Source organism: Amblyraja radiata, chromosome 1 (genome assembly GCF_010909765.2).
Source record: "Amblyraja radiata isolate CabotCenter1 chromosome 1, sAmbRad1.1.pri, whole genome shotgun sequence".
In the NCBI taxonomy this organism is placed as follows: Eukaryota; Metazoa; Chordata; class Chondrichthyes; order Rajiformes; family Rajidae; genus Amblyraja; species Amblyraja radiata.
In genome coordinates, this window is record NC_045956.1 from 139063777 (window position 1) to 139082422 (window position 18646).

The window sequence follows — 18646 nt, forward strand, 5'->3', positions numbered from 1 at the left end:
GTTATCTCTGGATTGCATCCAGTACCTCGTGCTGGTGAGGGCAGGAGATAGGGGATCTGAATGTGTGGCTGAGTGGAAGGTGCAGGGAGCAGGGATTTAGATTTATAGACACTGGGATCTCCTCTGGGGTAGGGGTGCCCTGTAGAAAAGGGACAGGTTACACCTTAACTGGAGGGAGACTGACATTCTGGCAGGCAGGTTTGCTAGTGCTACACAGGTGGGTTTAAACTAAATAGTGGGGGGGAGAGGTTGACAAATTTGGAGTATAAAGATGGAGTTAATGGGGAAGAGAGTACAGGAAAAGTTACGAAAGACACCCGAATTAATGGAATGGAAAGTTCAAGAAGGGATAAGAGAGTAAGGTCAGGTGAAATGGGAACCGGTGTGAGAGGGGAGATGAATAACGAATTAAAAGTGTTATACTGTATATGAATGCGCAAAGTATAAGAAATAAAGTGGATGAGCTTGAGGCTCAGTTAGAAATTGGTAATGCCCCTGTCCCATTTAGGAAACCTGAACGGAAACCTCTGGAGACTTTGCGCCCCACTCAAGGTTTCCGTGCGGTTCCCGGAGGTTTTTGTCAGTCTCCCTAATGGTCAAAAGTGGTTTCCGCTTCTTCTATGTTCCGGCGATTATTTCAAAAAATTCAAAACTGGCCGCGACTAAAAATAGGTTGCCGTTTTAAAAATCGGTAATTTTTTAGTCGAAGCCGGATGCGATGCTAGTTGAAGGTGGTTGCCGGAGTTGAAGGTGGTTGCCGGAGGTTTCAGGTAGTGGAAGGTCTTACCTTCCACTACCTGCAACCTGCAACCTCCGGCAACATCTATGGAGCAAAGGAATAGGCCATGATTCAGGTCGAGACCCTTCTTCAGACTGAAGAAGAGTCTTGACCCGAAACGTCGCCTATTCCTTCGCTCCATAGATGCTGCCTCACCCGCTGAGTTTCTCCAGCTTTTTTGACTACCTTCGCTTTTCCCAGCCTCTGCAGTTCTTTCTTAAACTCAAGTCATAGCCTGCTATTTTTCCAGAGTATTACCTACCACTTATCAGTCCACACTGGAATGGTGTCTGATATTTGCTGCATGTAAGGTAGGGGCTGCTGATTTATTGTACAAAATCATTAGAGGAATAGATTGGGTAGACGCACAGAGTCTCTTGTCCAGAGGACAGGAATCGAGAACCAGAAGACATAGGTTTAAGTTGATGGGTGGAAATTTTAATAGGAACCTGAGGGATTACTTTTTTACCCAAAGGGCGGTGGGTGTATGGAACGAGCTGCCGGAGGAGGTAGTTGAGGCAGGTACTATTGCGACGTTTAAGAAACAGTTAGACATGTACCTGGATAGGACAGGTTTAGAGGGATATGGGCCAAACTCAGACAGGTAGGACTAGTGTAGATGGGACATGTTGGTCAGTTGGGTCGGAAAGCCTGTTTTTACACTGTATGACTCTATGCTGAGGTGTTGCAAACCAAACTGAACATTGTGCAATCGATACTGAACATCTGACTTCATGACAGAGGGAAGGTCATTGATAAAACATTTGAAGGTGTTTGGGTCTACCCTGAGGAACTCCTGGAGTAATGCCCAATGGCTGAACTGATTCACCTCCAATAAACACAACTTTTGTGTGAAACATGACTCCATCCAGTGAAGTTTTTTCTCATTGATGCCCGATTTAATGCACAATTAACATACTTTTACAAGCTGATTTATAACTCTTTTGGTTGGTAACACTTTCACTGTGGCAGCAAAGAATACATTTAGTACTGCTGACAAATCATCTCCCCTCACTGACGGCAAACCTTTACAATGTAAATTAGTACTTTCTCCTTTGAATTTGAAGATTGCAGGTCCAAGTTTGGCTTCACAAAACTTAGTTCAGTGTCCACCCTCTCACGTCCCTGGAGTGACGAGAAAGCACACGTTGGAGATGCTGTATTTTAATTGTGCCATTATAACTGGGCTCTATTTTCTCTCTGGGAAGATTAGAATTAGAATTAGAATTAGAATTAGAATTAGAATTAGAATTAGAATTAGAATACATTTATTGTCATTGCACAACAACTGTACAACAAAATTCCATTGCATCTCCTTCAGTGTGTACATAGAAGACACAAGATATTCAATAGCACTATTTTAAGAACAGCAGGATATTGCCAGTGAAATATTTAACCAATATAAATATAAATATTTAACCAAGAAAGCTTTTGGTGTGCTGGCCTTTATAAATCAGAGCATTGAGTATAGAAGTTGGGATGTAATGTTAAAATTGTACAAGGCATTGGTGAGGCCAATTCTGGAGTATGGGGTACAATTTTGGTCGCCTAATTATAGGAAGGATGTCAACAAAATAGAGAGAGTACAGAGGAGATTTACTAGAATGTTGCCTGGGTTTCAGCAACTAAGTTACAGAGAAAGGTTGAACAAGTTAGGGCTTTATTCTTTGGAGTGCAGAAGGTTAAGGGAGGACTTGATAGTTGTCTTTAAAATGATGAGAGGGATAGTCAGAGTTGACGTGGATAAGCTTTTCCCACTGAGAGTAGGGAAGATTCAAACAAGGGGACATGACTTGAGAATTAAGGGACTGAAGTTTAGGGGTAACATGAGGGGGAACTTCTTTACTCAGAGAGTGGTAGCTGTGTGGAATGAGCTTCCAGTGAAGGTGGTGGAGGCAGGTTCGTTTTTATCATTTAAAAATAAATTGGATAGTTATATGGATGGGAAAGGAATGGAGGGTTATGGTCCGAGCGCAGGTATATGGGACTAGGGGAGATTATGTGTTCGGCACGGACTAGAAGGGTCGAGATGGCCTGTTTCCGTGCTGTAATTGTTATATGGTTATATGGTTATATATATACATATATATATTTTTTAAATTGGTTGCTTTTATCATATTAATGTCGATAAGATCAAACCGTGCCCAAATTTGCTGCCATGCTTCAACATCTGCTTATGACGAATTTTGATACGATAAATTAGAAATTGATTTGAAACTTAAAGTCACCAGCAATGTTACAAGGAGTTCATTAAACAGTGAATTATTAAGACATGGGAAAAAAACGTGTAATCAGAATTTTACTTCGGAGTCACGTGAGTGACTACGTGAAGAACCCCGCAAGGACACATGCGTGTCATATCGCTACACGCATTGCGAAACGTCAGGCGGGGTGGAACGACGTTCCCCCGCAGCGGCAGTTTTTAAAAAGCCGGAACCAGCAGGTAAGAGTTACTCTGCGGTCTTTTTGTGTGTTTCCTATACCAACTTACAGGTGGGAAGCATGGACAAGTCTAAGAAAGCAACAAGGGCTGCGACAAAGCTGGTGGGGGAGGACCGCGGAGTAGCGGGCAGCCAGCAGCGGCCAACGGCACTTGAATCACCGATAATGGAATCAGCTGTGCCCGATGTCGCCTCCGCACTGGCCAGATCCACTCCGCGGCCGGGCGGTAAGGCAAGACAAAAAACTAACAAAGTCGTGGACCCAGAGGAGTCCGACTTTGAGCAACCGCGGGCGGCCAGCGACCGTGAGCGCTGGAGCCGGATGGAGCGGTGTGTGGAGCATTTGCTCCAACGTGACAGGGACTCTGACAAGTGTACGATGGTGCATTTTGGCAAGTTAAACAATGACAGAACTTACACAGTAATTGGTGAGGCCTGGAGATTGTTGCAGACAAAGAGATATAGGGGTACAGGTACACAGTTCCCTGAAAGTGACTACACAGTTAGACATGGTGATGAAGAAGGATTGAGGCATCATTAATCTATTGCATAATACCAGTTTTGCTTGAAGCAATACCAAGCTTTGAGAATATGTTGTTGGTGCGTTTTTACAAGTGTACACTAAACCCCAACCCATTTCCAGCATGATTTCAGCTGATGGTGAGGATTTACCTGAATAGAAACATAGAAACATAGAAAATAGGTGTAGGAGGAGGCCATTCGGATCTTCGAGCCAGCACCGCCATTCATTGTGATCATGGCTGATCGTCCCCGATCAATAACCCGTGCCTGCCTTCTCCCCATATCCCTTGACTGCACTAGCCCCGAGAGCTCTATCTAACTCTCTCTTAAATCCATCCAGTGACTTGGCCTCCACTGCCCTCTGTGGCAGGGAATTCCATAAATTCACAACTCTCTGGGTGAAAAGGTTTTTTCTCACCTCTTAAATGACCTCCCCTTTATTCTAAGACTGTGGCCCCTGGTTCTGGACTCGCCCAACATTGGGAACATTTTCCCTGCATCTAGCTTGTCCAGTCCTTTTATATTTTTATATGTTTCTATAAGATCCCCCTCATCCTTCTAAACTCCAGTGAATACAGGCCTAGTCTTTTCAATCTTTCCTCATATGACAGTCCCGGCATCCCAGGGATCAAACTCGTGAACTGCCTCAATCACAAGGATGTCCTTCCTCAAATTAGGAGACCAAAACTGTACACAATACTCCAGATGTGGTCTCACCAGAGCCCTATACAACTGCAGAAGAACCTCTTAATCCTATACTGAAATCCTCTTGTTATGAAGGCCAACATTCCATTAGCTTTCTTCACTGCCTGCTGTACCTGTAAGCCAACTTTCAGTGACCGGTATACAAGGACATCCAGGTCTCGCTGCACATCCCCCTTACCTAACCTAACCCCATTGAGATAATAATCTGCCCCCTTGTTTTTGCCGCCAAAGTGGATAACCTCACATTTCTCTATATTATACAGCATCTGCCACGCATCTGCCCACTCACTCAACCTGTCCAGGTCACCCTGCAACCTCCTAACATCCTCTTCACAGTTCACACTGCCACCCAGCTTTGTGTCATCCGCAAACTTGCTAGTGTTGCTCCTAATTCCCTCTACCAAATCATTAATATATATGGTAAACAGTTGCGGCCCCAACACCGAGCCTTGCGGCACTCCACTCGCCACTGCCTGCCATTCTGAAAAAGACCCGTTCACTCCTACTCCTTGCTTCCGGTCTGCCAACCAATTTTCTATCCATGTCAACACCTTACCATGTGCTCTAATTTTAGTCACCAGTCTCCCGTGCAGGACCTTATCAAAGGCTTTCTGAAAGTCTAGATACACTACATCCACTGGCACCCCTTCATTCATTTTACTTGTCACATCCTCAAAAAATTCCAGAAGATTAGTCAAGCATGATTTCCCTTTCATAAATCCATGTTGACTTGGACTAATCCTATTACTGCTATCCAAATGCCCCATTATTACCTCTTTAATAATTGACTCCAGCATCTTTCCCACCACCGAAGTCAGGCTAACTGGTCTGTAATTCCCCGTTTTCTCTCTCGCTGGGATAACATTAGCTATCCTCCAATCCACAGGAACTGATCCTGAATCTATTGAACATTGGAAAATGATCACCAATGCATCCACTATTTCTAGAGTCTCCTCCCTGAGGACCCTGGGATGCAGACCATCAGGCCCAGGGGATTTATCATCCTTCAGTCCCATTAGCCTACCCAATACTATTTCTCGCCTAATTAAAATGTCTTTCAGTTCCTCTACCCCCTTAGATCCTCTGTCCTCCAGTACATCTGGGAGATTGTTTGTGTCTTAGTGAAGACAGATCCGAAGTACCTATTCAACTCTTCTGCCATTTCCTTGTTGCCCTTAATAATTTCACCCTTCAAGGGACCCAGATTTGACTTTGCTACTCTTTTTCCCTTAACATATCTAAAGAAGCTTTTACTGTCCTTCTTTATATTCCTGGCCAGCTTCCCTTCGTACTTCATCTTTTCAGCCCGTATTGCCCGTTTTGTTTCCTTCTGTTGTCCTATGGAGGCATCATTATTACTCACACTGGGCATAAACTACCTGGAAATGTTGGGTGCATTCTATGGCCTAAAGTCATATTGTACTGGGTCATATCACCAGCATGTTAGACTACAGATTGACAATACCACCGTGGTAGCATATATCAACCACATGGGTGGAAACAAATCGACATCATGTGACAATCTGGCTAATACAATTTGGCAGTGGTGTATCCAGAGAGATATTTGGATATCAGCTACTTACCTACCAGGTAAACTAAATTTAGTGGCAGACACCAGGTCATGCAAATTTAATGAAAACACCAAATGGATGTTGAATAAAAAAGTATTTGCTGATATTACAGCACGATATGGAACACCAGATATTGATCTATTCGCATCCAGGCTTAATCACCAGTTATCAAATTATGTTTCATGGGAACCAGACCCTGGGGCAGCAGCGACAGATGCATTTTCGCTGCATTGGGGGAAATTGTTTATTTATGCATTCCCTCCTTTCTGCCTCATCAGTCGGGTATTAAGGAAAATACAGCAGGACTCTGCGTCTGGTATTTTGGTAGTACCCGATTGGCCTACTCAACCATGGTTCCCAGTGATACTGAACATGGTATTAGAACCATGTATCACCATCCCGAATAGACCAGACTTGTTGGTTCATCCCGTAACAAGGGATAGCCACCCATGCCATAACTATTTGAATTTATTAATTTGTAGAGTTTAAAAATACCTCTACTACAGCTGGGACTGACGGACCGAACAGTGAACATGATTTCGGCGGCCCAAAGACAGTCCACCAAAAAACAGTATCTGGTCTATATCAGGAAGTGGGAGATGTATTGTAACAAAAACAGCATCACCTACAGAGATATGAACATCCCGTCTGTTCTGGAATACCTGGCAGGCCTCCATTATGGTGAGGGGCTCAGTTATAGTGCCATCAACTGCGCCAGAAGTGCCTTATCAACTTATCTATGGCAAGGAACAGAGCGTCACTCTGTTGGAACTCACCCACTGGTAACAAAACTTATGAGGGGAATTTTTAATACCAATCCCCCAAGAACCAGGTACTCCCAAATATGGGATGTGAGTATTGTCCTGAAGATGCTCAGGAATTGGTCTCCAGCAACAGCTCTGTCCCTACATAGACTGACATTAAAAACAGTCATGCTAATGGCATTGGTCACGGCACAAAGGGTACAGTCATTACATAGATTAAGACTGGACAACATGACTTCTTCATCTGAAAATATTACGTTTCATATTTATGAATTAGTGAAGCAGAACAGACAGGAAACAACGGGCCTCAATATAGAATTTAGGTCTTACCCAACAGATGATCGTCTCTGTATAGTAAGACATTTGTCGTTATACATGGAGAAAACGAAAATCATCAGAGGCAATGAGAAGGCACTTTTAGTCAGCCATAAGCAACCACACAAAAGAGTGACGGTCCAGACCATCTCAAGATGGCTGAAACAGGTTCTAACACAGGCTGGGGTGGATACTAATATTTTTAAATCTCATTCCACCAGGGCTGCAGCTACATCGGCAGCTATGCAGTTGGATGTACCAATGGACCAAATCCTCAAGGCAGCAGGATGGTCAGGGGAAAAAACATTCCAACTATTTTATAATAAACCAGTCATGAAACCTGGAACGTTTGCAGAAACAATTTTAAGTTCTGTAATTTAATTTACCCCATAAATAGGGGTTATAATTTGTGTTAATAAATTTCATGGATTTTAATGTCGGATTCATGTCTAAATTATGTTGACACAATTCCTCCTACAGTCATTAAGGCAGATCTGATGCATGGACTCGTTTCCACGGCATGAAATCACAGAGCTTTGAAATCTTCACGTAGTCACTCACGTGACTCCGAAGTAAAATAGTAAGATTAAACGAGAATTTACCAGTTCGAAGTTTGATCATTATTTTATGAGGAGTACGTTGAGGGAATACGTGCCCTCCGCTCCCACCCATGATCATATACTCAACTGGTATTTCCTTCTCTAATCTTACTATGTTTAAGTCATTACAGTTATCTGTGATTTCACACCGCTGCTTTGAAGAATGACACGCATGCGTCCTGGCGGGGTTCTTCACGTATTCCCTCAACGTACTCCTCATAAAATAATGATCAAACTTCGAACTGGTAAGTTCTCGTTTAATCTTACTATTTCTCATCACATTTTAGAGTGATAATATTTTAAATTAAAACATACAAGAGATAAGTGCATTGATTCACTGAAATAGAAAACAAGCTTGTTCAGAGTCACATCCTCATAATGTGCTCCTTCTGACTTATTGAATTATTTCAGCCATGACCTTTCACCTTTAGCAGACACTCTTTTGACTTTAAAAATTCAAATGCTAGCAAAGATCTGAATGTGTAGACTCTAAGATAATGCTGTGACATGCATTCTATCATTCAATTAACATCTCTTACTGTACAAATGTCTGCTGGTAATGCCTTCTCTGGGGTATTGTGGGTTACTAGTAGGGTTAGTTACTGGTTGGGAAGCAAGTAACCAGATGTGGCTAAGGCAATCTAAACATTGGTGGAATACAAAAACGTTTGTTCCCTGGGCGCACACTGAAGCCTAAGCTTGTTCTCCAATGATTTGGTTGAAGGAATAGAGATACACACAGAGATACTTTTTGAGATGAGATGAGATATGATTTTGGATAATACTTTCTTACAGTTTAGTAGATGATCTAACTGTGTTGTGTAACCCAGTTAAAGGATTCAACAGAGCATATATGTCCCCTAGTTGGGAAACCTACAACAAAGGGACACAAACAAAACTTGTAGCTATTCAGAAGCAAGATCATAAAGTGTTGTTTCATTCATATGGACGACAGATAGCACAATGGGCTAAGTGTTCGGCTGGCAACCAGAAGGTAGCTGGTTCGAATCCCGCTTGGAGTGCATACTGTCGTTGTGTCCTTGGGCAAGACACTTCACCCACCTTTGCCTGTGTGTGTGAATGTAATTATGTGAAGCACTTTGGGGTCAATGCAAGTTGACTAAAAATGTGCTATATAAATAAAGAAAAGAAAAAAATAAATAAAAAAATATGAAGAGAAAATATGGAACTCTTCTCCATCCCAAAAGTTAAGAATGTTGGGTCAGTTCTAATTTTCAAATTCTTGAGCAAATTTATGGAGTCATAGCATCATACAGCACATAATGGGCCGTGCCGATGTTTTTGCAGTAATTCTTTTTGTCCAAGTGTCTGTTGAAATGCTGATTTAAATTATTTAATTATGCTGGGATCCCTGGATGGAGGAGAGGGAGGAGGTATATGAGCAGGTATTACATCTCCTGCAGTTGCCTGGGAGGAGGTGGTTTGGGTGGGAAGAATTAGGTGAACGAAGGAGTTGCAGAGGGAGCAGTCTCTGCAGAAAACGGAAAGGTGTGGGGATGGGAAGAACTGACTAGGGATCACATTGGAGGTGACAGAAATGTCCGAGAATTATGCGATGGAAGGTAGAGGTTGATGGGATGAAAGGCGAGGATCAGGGGAATTCTATCCTTTTTCCATCTGGAGGGAGGGGGAGCGACAGCAGAACCAAGGGACACAGAGGTGACATGGGTGATGGATCAATCTATGACATCAGGGGGAGAAACCACATTTAATAGAGAAATAAGACATTTCAGAGCTCCTTGAATGGGAAGACTCACTGTGGGAGCAGATGCAGTAGAGACGGGAGTAATGGTAAACATGAAACTACTGGCCTGTGGTTAACAATCCATCTGGCTCATTAATGTCAAACATATGGTAGATGGATAGAGCAGAGAAACCCCAGCAACTAGTAGATAGCCAGAGCGTTTCTAAGCCCTCGACCACAACTCTGTCCTGAACTCTGTAACAGTATTGGAAGAAGTTGGATAGTCTGATTGAATGGTGCCAGAACAGCAACCTTGCTCTCAACGTCAGCAAGACCAAGGGTCCCATTGTTGACTTTGAAAAATGAAGGTCAAGGAGCCACGAACCAGTCTTCAACGGCAGGTTGGCGGTGGAGGGAGTCAACACTTTCAGGTTCTCAGAATATAGTATACAGCACAAGAACAAGCCCATTGCCCCACCATGTCTGTGCCAAACTTGATGCCAAAACCAATTCTTAGTGCCTGCAAATAATGCATATCACTCCATCCGCTGCATATCCTTATACCTATCCCAAGTCTCTTTAACAGAGTCAGAGAGTCATAGATTAATACAGCACAGAATCAGGCCCTTTAACCCAACCTGCCCATACCAACCAAGATGCCTCCACTAGTCCCACCTGCCTGCGTTTGGATTATATTCCACTAAACATTTCATTTCCATGTACCATTCCAAATGTCATTTCAATGTTGTTCAGCTTGTTCCATATACCCACTCCCCTCTGCATGAACAAGTTACCCCTCAGGTTCCTACTTAATAATTCCCCTCTCACCTTAAACCTATGTCCTTGGATCTTATTTCCACTTCTTTCACCCTATATATTCCCCTGATGATCCAATACACCTCTATAAGATCATGCCTCATCCTCCTGTTCTCCAAGGAATAAAGTCCTAGTTTGCCCAGCCTCTCCCTGTAGCTCAGGCCCTCAAGTCCTAGCAATGTCCACGTAAATCTTCTCTGCACTGTCGACAGCTTAACAGCACCCTTCCTGCAGCAGAGTGACCAAACTGAGCACAATATTCCAAATGTGGTCTCACCGATGTCTTGTACAATTTAACATAACATCCTAACTTACACAATCAATACTGGTGAAAGCCAGTGTATTGCAAGCCATCTGACCACCCTATCTACCTATGATGCCATTTTCAATGCCTATGAAAGAAGCATTCCATATATCTGTTTTACCACTCTATCTACTTGCATTGCTACTTTCAGTGAGTTATGGAATTGGACCCAAAGACCCCTCTGTACACCAATTCTGTTAGGGCCATTCCATTAATTGTTTACTTTCCCCTTACATTCAATCTTCCAAAGTTCAATACCTCACACATGCTCAGATTAAATTCCATCTCCCATTTCTCCACCCATTTCTGTAGCTGATCTATACCCTGCTGTAAACTTTGACATCCTTCCTCACTGTCTGCAACCCCAGCAATCTTGGTGTCATCTGCAAACTTATTGATCAAACCATCTACATATTGTATTGTATTGTATTGTATTCAAATTTATTGTCATTGTCTCAGTTAGAGACAACGAAATGAATTTCCCTTACAGGCAGTATCATAAAAATAAAAATAAATAAATAATAATAAATAATAAAACATATTAAAAATAAAATAGAATTTAAAAAAAAGCACAAACACTGAAAGTCCACGACACAACATAACACAGTGGCACCAAGGTGAGGAAGGCACCATAGTCCAGCCAGCCTCCCCTCCGTTCTTCCCAGATGTTCACTCGTGGTCGAGGCCTTCCTAGCACCCGCAGTCGCCGCCCCGGGTGGCCCGATGTTCAGGCCCTCACGCCGGGCTGGTGGACCGCCGACGCCGAACCCCGACGGTGAACATCCTCCTCCTCAGCGGCCCGGACCTCCCGATCAGCCGCCTCCCGCAGCCGGAGTCCGCAGCTCCCGAGTCCGCAGGCCGAGCCGGGCAGAGTCGCAGGACCCCGCGTTGTCTATCAGCGCCGCCCGCGTTGGGAGCTCCGCAAATCGCAGCTCCATGATGTTGGTGCAGCAGGTCCAGCACTCCGGGCTCCAGAAGGCGATCCCCGGTAAGGCATCGCCAGCCCCGCGATGTATCAGCGCTGTCCCGCCGCTGCTGATGCTCTGGTCGATCCCGGCAGGAATGGTCGTGCCAATCCAGTAGGTAGGCCGCTGGGGGGGGGTGGGGGGGGAGGCGAGGCGAGGACGCGACTCGAATAATATTCGCGTCTTCACCAGGAAGCGGCTGAAGGACGGTATCCCCCGCACCGTACCCTCTTCCCCCACATAAAAACACCAAAAAAACACACAAAAAAACACTTTTACATAACTAAATAAACAAAAAAACAAAAAGATACCGGGCTGTAGGTGGAGGCTGCTGGCACCAGCGCCACCGGAAGTGACGGAAATATACAGCCGTCATTTATATAGATATCACAAACAGCAGAGGTCCCAGCACAGATCCCTCCAGAACTCTACAGGTCGCAGACCTCCAGCCTAAATATTGAGAATTTTGAGTGCATACATCAGGAACACATGGAAGCCCGAAGTGAACAGCAGAGTGAGCACACCAAATCACCAAACACTTATCCAGCAATGCTGCAGGACAACTGCTGCCCCATTTGAGCAAGGATCTGCAGGTTCCACACTGATTTTATCTTTTGCCTCAGGACCAGAGTGGATGCAAGTCATACTTGATCCCAAGAGGAAAAAGAAAGAAAAAAAGTAAACAAATATAAAGAAGAGATGAAGGGAACGTGTGGGACAAGACCTGGCAAGTGATTGGTGAATTAAGGCAATTAGGGGTTGATTGGCAGATGAGGAGAGATGGTTGAAGATGGCTTGAGGAGAGGGAGCAGACAAAATATTGCAGATATGAACTTGTTATGAAAGTAAAAAATGGGGGTGGAAGTGAAGGGAGGGGAAGAGGAAACTAGGGAACATGGAAGATAAGTGAATGGTAGGGGTGAACAAAATTGGTGAGAAAGAACAGGGGGAGTGTAAAGCAAGGTGTGTGTAAGAGCGAGCTTGGGATAATTAACAAGAGGGAAGGTGGGGGAGGGTTTTCATCAGAGAATTCAATGTTTATGCCATCGGGTTATATGCAAATGTGAGATGCTGTTCCTCAGTTTTGCCTGGAGTCTTACTCAGTCAGTGGAGGAGGCAGAAAGGTCGGCGAGACCAAGCGTGGACTAGGCTGAACACGTACACTCCATCCACCAGGCCTTACTGGAGTTCGCCGTTGCTCGCCATTCTAATTCTTCTACCCACTCCCATGCCGACCTTCCTCACAAGGCCATGAGGAATGCTGAGAGAGACATCAGAAACAAGCTGGAGGCTCAATTTAATCAAGCAGATTCCAGGGAACTGTGACAGGGCCGAAATACCATCACGGGCTACAAGCTAAAGTTGACAGTCATCATTGATAGCAACACATTCTACTAGATGAACTTATTGCCAATTATACCCAGTTTGAACAGGCAAACAAAACTCCACCTAGGCACATTCCCCAACCACCACTGGCTCCATCCCATACAGGTCAGATCAGCTTTCATAAGTGGCAGCTGACCCAGATGGAGTCCTTGCTCTTGTCTGAACTTGTGCGACAATCAGCTGGCCACAGTTCACACTGATTATATGGTCAAGTACAACTTCAGTTCGATCTTCAAGTTCATTGATGATACTGTAGCGGCGCCTGCTGGCGCACGCAGATATCGAACCCAGCATTCGGGACCCCTCGCGAGTCACGTGACCGCGGCTTCTGAACACCGGTTTCGATATCTGATTGCGTCAGCAGGCGCCGCTACAGTATCATCAATGAACTTGAAGATCGAACTGAAGTTGTTTTCGCGCGGTTTCGCTTTCGCGCCACAGTTGTTTTGCTGACCACCGCTGTGATCAGACGTGTATGCAGAGACCTGTTTGCTAAGGAGTGAGTGTTCAATAAAAACCGTTCAGAAAACTTGGTCGTCGTTTCTGCATCCGCTAAAATACCACTGTTGTTGGCCATAGCTAAAAAAAGAGGGAATATAGGAAAAAGATTGAAAACTTAATTTCATGGTGTCAGGCCAAAAACATACTCCTTAAATTCTGCAAGATTATTTTTTAACTTCAAAAGTCAAGCTGATGAGCAGCCATTTAAAAAAAAAAAATTTTAGAAGTACAATAACGTGGTACCACAGTACCTAATACATATTGACATATTACATTTCATGTACAACTTCTTATTTTTAATTTAATAATAAAACAGAAGGAAGAAAAGAGTAGGAAAAGAGAGATTATCATAGAGATAGGTGCGTGAGATAGTAAGGTCGCCCAAAAGAGAGTACATGAAAAGGTACAGAAGAATGGAGAAAAGGAGAGAAAAGAGGAAAGAGAGAAAGAGAAGGAGAGAAAAGAGAGATAGAGAAGGAGAGAAAAGAGAGATAGAGAAGGTGAGAGAAGGAAAAGAGAGAGAAAAGAGAGAAGGAAAAGAGAAGGAAAAGAGAGAAGGAAAAGAGAGAAGGAAAAGAGAGAAGGAAAAGAGAGAAGGAAAAGAGAGAAGGAAAAGAGAGAAGGAAGAGAGAGAGAGAGAGAGAGAGAGAGAGAGAGAGAGAGAGAGAGAGAGAGAGAGAGAGAGAGAGAGAGAGAGAGAGAGAGAGAGAGAGAGGGAGGGAGAGGGGGGGAGAGAGGGGGGGGAGGGAGAGGGAGAGGGAGAGGGAGAGGGAGAGGGAGAGGGAGAGGGAGAGGGAGAGGGAGAGGGAGAGGGAGAGGGAGAGGGAGAGGGAGAGGGAGAGGGAGAGGGAGAGGGAGAGGGAGAGAGAGAAAAAAAAATCCAGAATTTATTAAGTTTTGTGCAAGAGACAAAAGAGTGTGTTATAGTGGCATTTTGAGATAAGCATTTATCACAGATGGGGGAGATATTTGGATAGATTTTATTCAATCTAGTTTTCGAGTAGTATAGTCTATGTAAAATTTTAAATTGAATTAGATTGTGTCTTGCATTAATCGAACATTTGAGTATGTATATCAGGTATTTTTCCCATGTTTCTTTTGGAATTTTTATCAGTAATTCTAATCATCAGTCTACTCTAATTGCCTCTGTCGATGGTAATTCTATATTTTAAATGGTATTATATAAATATGATTTAAAATTGCTTGATTCTGCCACTGTTCATTGCTTCATCTAGTAAATCTAGGGTTAGAGTTTGATATCCTTGTATGTGTTTTTTCAAGTAGTCTCGAATTTGAAGGTATTTAAAATATTGGTTACTTTTCAGGTTGTATTTAATTGTAATTGTTGAAATTATAAAAGGTTTTGCATTTCATACATATCTCCAATCCTTTTAATTCCTAATTTTTCCCAATAGGTATACGTTTTATCAGTGAGAGATGGTTTGAATGAGGGATTATTAACTATTGGAGATAAAAGCAATAAATTTCTTAATTTCAAAGTCAGTTTTATTTGTTTCCAAATTCGTATTGTGTTGTGGATGATTGGGTTCTTCTTATATATTGTATTGTTCAATTATATCGGGGAGAAGAGGATCGCTCCTATATTAAAAGGAGAGCAGTCCTCTTTCTCCATTCTTGTCCATTCTACCTGTTGGGCAGAGCTGTCCAATCAATAAAATATGTTTTTAATATGTACTACCCAGTAGTAGTATAAAAAGTTCGGAAGTGTCAGTCCCCCAGATTCTTTTGGTTCTTTTGGTGTTTTCTTTGGATTCTGTGCGATCTGTAGTCCCAAATTGGAGTATAATTTTTTTAAGAAATGTTTTGGTAAGTATAGTGGTATTGATTAAGTATACAGGTATAATATCTGTGGTAAATAGATCATTTTTATGGCATTTATTCTGCCTATTAAGGACATCGGCAGTGTTTTCCAGAATTTAATCAATGCGTTCAATTTAGTTAATAAAGGCATAAAATTTGCATTAAATAGTGATTTATATTTTCTAGTAATTTGGATACCCAAATAATTGAATTTTCCTATTGCAATTTTAACAGGTGTGTCGACTTGAGGTTTTAACGTCTTAATTTCACTTTTATTCCAATTTATTCTATATCCTGAAAAGGAGCCAAATTCCTCTATTAAATTTAGTATATTTGGTATACTAACTTGCGAATTTGTAATGTGTGCGTCGTCTGCGTATAGTGAAATTTTATTATTTGAATCTTTGGTATTATATCCCCGAATATTCGGATGGCTTCTTATACTTTCTGCTAAAGGCTCTATCACAAGGGCAAATAGCAGGGGTGATAATGCACACCCCTGTCTATTGCCCCTTGATAATTGAAATTTTGAAGATAACATGTTGTTAGTCAGTATTCTAGCAGTCGGCTTGTCATATAATAATTTTACCCATGAGATAAAATTCTCTCCCATGTTAAATTTTTGCAATACTTTATACAGATATTGCCATTCTACTTGATCAAATGCTTTTTCTGCGTCCAATTAAATAATTGATGTCTTCTTCTTCAGTTTTTTGTGAATACATTATATTAAACAAGCGTCTCAAATTGTTGACTGAGTATCTTTTAGGTGTAAACCCCGTTTGATCCAGATTTATTAGTTTACTAACGTATTTACTCAGTCTTCTCGCTAGGGTCTTTGCTAATATTTTCTGATCTGTATTTAAAATGCTATAGCTCTATATGAACCTGGTTCTTCTAGATCTTTATCTTTTTTTGGTATAAGCGTAATAATTGATTCGGCTAATGTTTCTGTTAGTGTGTTTTCTTTATAGCATGAGTGTATAATTTTTGTAAGCGTGGAGAAGTTATTTTAAGAGAAAAGAAAGCATTTTAGGAAAATCAGCAGGAGAGTTTTCCAGTTTAATTTAGTTGATTGTCACGTGTACCGAGGGACAATGAAAAGCCTTTGTTGCGTGCTATACAGTCAGCATCCAGAGTGAGAGAAAGAGCTTTTTTTTATTGTAGCGTTTTTTTAACGAGAAATCAGGACATTTAAAAACAGGTGTTTGATTGGCTCAGGAAAAGACAGCAGCCAATAAAAGGAAAGAAAGGATAAGAAGAACGGGCCTATTGGGGGCAGCTGTGCTGGGGGCAGGCTGCGGTGTGTAAGGGCAGCACAGAGGCTTTTGCTGAAGAGACTTTGGCCAGAGGGCTGAGAAAAAAGTAACAACATGTTAAGGTATGGTTTGTTTATCTGTGTAATTCTTCCTAGGTTTTGGTGTCATTGTGATGGCCAGTGGGATAGTGGATTTGCTCCTCCTCCAGGATTTTGGAAGTCAAGGGGATGTCCAGTGCATCCAAAGTGCAGTAAGTGTATTCAGTTGCAGCTCCTTGAGCATCGCGTTAAGGAATAGGAATGGCAGGAATATACAGGAATATCCAGGGGTCTGAGTGTGTCTTAGATAGGCGTTACAGTGAGGTGGTCACACCTCAGGTATAGGCAGGTAGTAGATGGGTGACCACCAGGAAAAGGAGTAGCCAGAGAGTGCAAGAATCTCCATTCCATAACAGGTATGCTCCTTTGGATAATATTGAGGAGAAACGCAGAGCAGCAGCAACAGCAGCCATGATCCACTGTGGTTGGATACAAAGCTGGAGTAACTCAGCAGGATAGACAGCATCTCTGGAGAGAAGGAATGGGTGATGTTTCAGGTCGACACCCTTCTCTAGTCTGAGGAAGTGTCTCAACCTGAAACGTCACCCATCCCTTCTCTCCAGAGATGCTGCCTGTCCCACTGAGTTACTCCAGCTTTTTGCATCTATCTTTGGTTTAAGCCAGCATCTGCAATTCCTTCCTACACGTGATCCAGTGTGGTGCTAGGCCTGGCTTTGAGGCACAGCCGGGAAGGGATAAATCAGACAGAGCCATGTAATGGGAGACTCTAGGGGGACAGACAGCAGATTCTGTGGCAGCAAACGAAATTCTAGAATGGTGTGTTGCCTCCCTGGCAACAGGGCATATAATGCCTCAGAGTGATTGCAGAATATTCTCAAGGGGGAGAGTGAGTGGCCAGAAGTTGGCACAAATGACATGGGTGGGAAAAAGGATGAGGCCCTCTGCAGTGCATATAGGGTGTTAGGCAGAACATGAAAAGGCAGGACCCTGAGGGTATTTATCAATAGATTAACCCTAGTGCCAAGTGCCAGTGAGGGTAGAAATAGGCAGATAAAACAGATTAACGTGTGGCTCAAGAATTGGTACAGTGGACAGTGATTAAGATTTTTAGACCATTGGGACCTCTTCTGGGGTAGAAGTGACCAGTGCAGGAGAAACACGATGCATCTGAATTGGAGGGGGACTAGCATGGTGGCACAGCGGTAGAGTTGCTGCCTTATAGTGCCAAAGATCCGGGTTCGATCCTGACTACAGGTGCTGTCTGTACGTAGTTTGTATGTTCTTCCCCGGGTGCTCTGGTTTCCTCACACACTCCGAAGACATACAGGTTTGTAGCTTAATTAGCTGTGGTAAAGATTGTAAATTGTCTCTAGTGTATAGGATAGTGCAAGTGTGTGGGGATCGCTGGTCGGCACAGACTTGTTGGGTCGAAGAACCTGTTTCCATGCTGTCTCTCTAAACTAAACAAGTATCCTTGCAGGGAGATTTGCCAGTGTTACTTGGGAGGGTTTAAACTAAAGAGGCAGTGGAGTGGGAGCCGAAGTAGTAGGTGAGAAATTGGAAGGGGTGAAGGGATAGTCAGAGGTTAGGGGCAGTAAGTCTCAAAGGGAGGACAGGTAGGGAGAAGTGAAAGAATCGGGTGATGCTGTGTTTATTTCAGTGAAAGGATTATTGCGGAGAAAGACAATGAACTTTATTCTCCAGCGGGTGCTGGAAGGGGCGTTAACTTCATGGTGCTTGACGGGCGAAAAGACCAATCTGCTGATCTCTTGATTTTTTAAACCTTCATGACTTTTGTAACCTTCCACCGATCGGAACAAAACTTTGTGTGCTTGGAGGAGAGGAGAACAGTGAGTAAGGTGGTGAAAAAATCCTGGCGATAAAGGGTACCGTCTTTGTGAGATTTTTTTTTTTAAAGCAAACCGGAGTGGTCAAGGTGAGAGTTTTAGTAATAGTATATGAAAGATGGAAAGATGGAAAGATGGAAAGATGGAAAGATGGAAAGAAGGAAAGAGGGAAAGAGGGAAAGGTAGTTAGATCGATAGTTAGATCGAAGATAGTAAGATAGAAGATTGAAGATAGAAGATTGAAGATAGAAGATAGATTGTCTCAGGTGAAATGGGTCCTGTTGGTTT